Genomic DNA, 5,794 nt, shown 5'->3' on the forward strand with positions numbered 1-5,794 from the left:
CTATTTGCAACTATATTTACTCTATTTACTCTATTTACTCTATTTACTCTATTTACACTATTTACACTATTTGCAACTATATTTACTCTATTTGCACTATTTGCAACTATATTTACTCTATTTACACTATTTACTCTATTTACTCTATTTACTCTTTTTACCCTATTTACTCTATTTACACTATTTACACTATTTACACTATTTACTCTATTTACTGTATTTACTCTATTTACGCTATTTACACTATTTACACTATTTGCAACTATATTTACTCTATTTACTCTATTTACACTATTTACACTATTTGCAACTATATTTACTCTATTTACACTATTTACTCTATTTACTCTATTTACTCCATTTACTCTATTTACTCTATTTACTCTATTTACTTTATTTACTTTATTTGCTTTATTTACTTTATTTCTCTTTATTTACTTTATTTACTTTATTTACTCTATTTATTTTATTTTTTTTATTAATAGATGAAGCTCATTGGCTCAGCCGCCTCGCGTCAGCCACACTCATTGGCCATCGTTAATCGTTAATATCTCGTCATCCTCGCCTCGGAGAATATTGTTGTAAAGGGAAAGGTTACTTAAAATGGTTCGAGGTATCTCCAATCACCCGATAGCTAGACATTTCTGGTACATCCTGTATATATCTCTGTGCACGTGTTCCTCTCCAAACACCGTGATCCGTCCACGCTGCCGGACTTCCCGTCTCGCTCGGCTTTCCTTCACGTTCCTCTTCCTTTCGCCACCCTTTCGGCTCCCTTTCGGCTCCCTTTCGCCTCCCTTTGGCGGCCCCAGTGTCTTTTTAATCTTCCGAGTCGCCTTCTCCTGGAGATTTATCCCCCGTGATTCGTTGACCGCCTCGGAGCAAGGACGGAGGCGTCTTCCAGCAGAGAGCGTCCATGTGGCGGCCCCGTTGCGTGTTGGTCCCCGACACGGTTAAAGGCGGCCAAGACTCTCTCTCTCTCTCGCTCTCTCTTTCTCTCGCCGACTTTGTGCGAGGGAAAACGGCACGAGAAAGAACTCTGTCAACCGTCCAGACAAAGGCGTGTCTCTCGAACGTGACAGCTTCGCTCCATTCGATTCTACCGTTCTGGCCGGTTTCAATCGGCCCCCGTCCGCCGCCATCTTTGCGGACCCCCGAGCTGGCAATCGGCGAACACTTTGCGTGACTCCGATCGTCGGCCCGCACGGCGTTGTTTATACCGTTGTTGCACCGTTCCCTGGTTATTGGTAACGCGAACGCCGCTGAAATTATCAGAGCGAGTCGTAAATAAATTCCGGTGCAGCTGGCTGGAATCTATTGTTCGTATTTACCCTCCGCGAGCCGTCGGAGAAACCAGTTCTTGCTTTCGCGGAATAGACAAGGGTTCGGAATAAGTAAAATGAGAAAAAATAAGGAAAAACACATAGGAAAATTGAAAAGCAAAGGAGAGAAATAAAATAAGTGACTGATAAAGAAACGGTACGTGTTTATGACTCGACTTAATATTTGCACACACGTTTCGTACGTCTTATACAGATAAGGGATGAAAGGATAAGGAATAAATTTTTATTCGATGCTATTGTATAAATGTCCAATCGAATATTAGTTTATCTAGACCAGGGCTTCCTAAACTATAGGTCGCGACCCCAAATGGGGTCGCGTAGCAAAATTCTGCGGACGCGAGAGATTTTAATGTCAAATATTTATATATACCATTTTATAACATCACTAGAGTTGGCGGAATACAGTGGACTTGCAGCATCTAGACACGCGCATTTGTTAACTAATATAACTAATAAATTAACTAATAAATTCGTTGTTGTTACCTAATAAATAAATCATCAAAAAATATTAATTTATTTTTCTTTTATATTTGTATGGGGTCGTCAAGAAACTCGCAATCATAAATGGGGTCGTGAATGACAAAAGTTTAAGAAGCCCTGATCTAGACGATAGATTATCCAAATGAGATTTTGCTCCAATAGGAATTCATTCGAATAAGATTTTCGAAGACGAGAGAATTCATACAGAAAATAATCGAATAAAAATGATAGAACGTAAAGTGTTTTGTTCATAGTTTATCGATTTATTTATTCTAATTATAATAGAATCGATAGAACAATTTCTGACGAATAATAATCGTCTTAAAACGTCCATTCCACTTGTCATCGATCGGAACATGTCCCAAATACCTCCCCCCCCCCCCCCCCCCCCCCCCCCCCTAACAAACGCTTATTTTAATCGATCGAAGAGTCACCGCTCCGTCGAACAGTCTCGCTAATTATGCAGGGGTGTAGTTCTGACGCGTGAGACTGTACCATGGAATATGCAAAAGGAAAACACCGAAGCAGCAACCGGCGTGTTAAACGGTGGAATTAATCGTCCGATGTACGCGCAAATATAATGAAATTATCGTTCGAAATGAGCCAAGAATCTGAGTTTTGGCGCGTTGATATGTCGCCGTGAAATTGATTACTTCGCCGGAACTTAGAAAGCTCGCCGACACTTGAAATTGATGCTGCTAATAATCCCGGGGAGCGATATATCGCGCGTTAATACAGCATCGTGTTAAGTCCTCGTCTGATTTCGCCGTGGCGGCGGCTGTTGAGTCCTCATTGACAGTATGATTTAATACGCTCAGTGATCCAGCCAGTTGATACCGGCGTATTAGCGACGACGTGCTCCGTAGGTGCGACCTCGTTTGCGAGCTTCCGTGATCAGGACACCGGCAGGCTATCGATCATTCTTTAACGAACATCCGAATCTTTCTCTTCGTCGCACCGCGATGTTAACGTAGCGATCAAAGAAGCACAATTGTCAATCTCGTTTGTTCGATTTTCGTTGCAATCGTTTTGAAATGTCCTGCTGTTCACGTACGTCTGAAGTCGCCGTTGTTATACGTAGGATGTTCAAAAAATGATCAATATTGTAATTTGGAGATAGGAGATACCTGAAGCCATTTCAAGCAAATTTTTCCTTTGCAAAATTTTTCTGCGAGGCATCGTTAACGAGTTATTAACGAAAAGCATGGGCCAATGAGAGGCGAGATTAACTAGCGCGAGGCGACTGAACCAGGAGCAGATGATGGCTATTTCTGCTCATTGGATCGGCTACTTCGCGTTAGTGGAGCTTTCATCTCATCGGTTAGTGTTTTTTTTTTTATTAATAACTCGTGAACGATGCCTGGGAGAAAATTTATGTAATGGAAACAGTTGTTTCAAAGGACCTCATTGCATGAATGATGTCCATTTAAAAAATAAAAGACAGAATTGGATATTAATAAATTCGAATAACATTTCATACAAGGTTCAAAGCTTATTCATTCACAAGATTAATATCCATATTAACATTAATGTTGCTACATTATTGATATTGATAAACTCTGATACAAATGGTCTAAAAATTTAATTAATGCAATAATATTTCAAACTCAATCAATGAACAATTAAAATAAATAATATATGCGTGGCGTAATTTATAAATTATAACACTGCTACGTTGTATACGACATATCGTATCTTATTATAATTATTAAATTATTAATCATTACACGCTAGTGTCACACATTAACGTCACAGAACAGTAAAATATAATTTACGACGCGAGATAGAAATCAATTACCGATTAAGTTCCAGAGAGGAACTATTGAAAAAAAGAATGCAAGTTTTTATGAAGATCGACGGAAACGACTTCCGCGGTGCAGATCGGCGATGCCTAACGCGAAGAATTAGCAGCAGCCGGTTTTTAGCTCCGGCGGTTCGCGTCGGCGAGTTCGAAGAGGGGGTGGCGGGGGGTGGGAAAGCCCAGAAGGTGGTCGCGAGGTGCGAAAGCGTGCTCAAAGTATCGAGAAGCTGGTCGGAGTCGAATAAAGAGGAAGAGGCGAGGCGGCGAGGCGCTGGGCGGGAGAAAGAGAGATGGAAATGGAACGGTGGCCGCCGCCGTTGGAGGCGGGCAGGAGTTTTCCCAGGGAAAAACACGTCTTCGTCTATTTCCCGGGCGGAGGAAATTCGTTGTGTTTTTAAATGAAGTTAGCCCGCGGCGGAGGCGTACACCGAAACTTTTTCTTCGAGCCTTCCCCGGCGTTTTCGCGCCTCTCGCGGCTCGCCCCTGCTCCTTTTTCGAACCACCCTTTCCGATGCGGAAGCCTATCGCGATCATTTAAAAAGGGAACAGAGGCCGGGAGAACGCCGCGAGTCCTCGTTTCCCCGACGGGTTTCCCCAATTGTGCGGCCGCGTTTCCGCTGGACGGAAATTAAAGGCGATTTATGTAACTGGTTTTGTTTGTTCGGCTCGTTTAACGCCTCGGATGGTACACTTTCTCGGGATTGGCTCGGGATAATTAGTAAGAGTGCTCGGGAAGGAACGGGACCTTTTTCGCCCCGAAGAAACCGCGGCTTTAATTGGGCGCCGCACATATTCCGGCGGCAAAATTTGTTTGGCTCGGCGCACCAAAAACAAAAAATGAAAAAAAAAGGGAGAGAAAGAGAGAAAATGGATCGACCGGGTTTTCCGGCGTTTTCGGATATTTTCTAACACGGTATTGTTTCCGGGAATAAACGGGAGAACTATTTGGTGCTGACTCAACCAGGTGGAATACACTTTTCCAATCGCCGTTCCGGCCTTCGTCTGTGTAAGTATTTCTTTCTGTTGTTTTTTTTTTTAATAGTAGTTGTTACTAGATTCGAAATAAACGATTGTTTGCTCGCCGACTGTTTTTGCAATTGACGCAGCGGTGACACGTAAAATTGCGGAGATTATACACGAGTTTCTATGCATTGTTCCGATATTTTTCGGTTTGTTCGAATTTTTAATACGGGAAACACGGGCTCATCGGACCACTGTTGCTCGCAATTTGAAAATTATTGGTCCGTATTTTGAATTCGTTGAAATTATAAATAGAAGAGACACACGATCAAATTTCGATTTCGTTCTTCGTAATTTTAAAATCAGCGTTCGGTCATTTTGAATTCGTTAAAATTATAAATAGAAGAGACACGATTTCATTTGGCGCTTTGTTTCTGGTAATTCGTCAACATTTTTCTAAATTGTATTGAATTTATTAAAATTATAAATAGCACAGAGAATAAATAGCACAAGAACACAGTTACATTTGACATTGAGTTTCTCACAATTTTTAGGTTATTGTTCCACCACTTTGATCCACCATTTTGAAGATATACGGTTTCTTCTATCTCTTGCAATTTCAAAATATATTTCCCATCGAAAATATATTTCCTATCCTTTGAGCTCGTTAAAATTATAAATAGAAGGAACACAGTCATATTTAACCCTTTCGCTAAGGCAATTCAGTGTATTTTGAATTTTACCGGTATGCCATATGTTTTCATATGGATGACGGAAAAATCCGTCGTTCGGCCCCGCGAGTTTCCACGTGGATGACGGACATATCCGTTGTTCGGAGCGGAAGGGTTAACCTTCGTTTCCTGCAATTTTAAAACTCGTTCTCCCGTCATCTTGAATTCGTCGAAATCGTAAATAAAAGAGACAGATTCCTTCGACCCCCGTTTCGCTCAATTTAAAAAACTATCGTCCCTATCATCTCGGATTCATTAAAATCGCAAACAAAAGAGACACGATTCGCGATTTCACGTCGCATACAATTTGCATAGGTTAGCGCGTGTTTGCTTATTAAATCGGGCATTTGTTTCGAGCTTGCGCGAGGAGTACGATCGTTTGATCGGTGCGGCTATTTTTTCGCCAGGGGCTCGGTAGAGTTTGGATTAACGGCGGGCGGGGAGGAGTAGGGGGGAGGGATGAGGGGGCGGGGGGGGGG

The sequence above is a fragment of the Augochlora pura genome, chromosome 9 (genome assembly GCF_028453695.1).
Source record: "Augochlora pura isolate Apur16 chromosome 9, APUR_v2.2.1, whole genome shotgun sequence".
In the NCBI taxonomy this organism is placed as follows: domain Eukaryota; kingdom Metazoa; phylum Arthropoda; class Insecta; order Hymenoptera; family Halictidae; genus Augochlora; species Augochlora pura.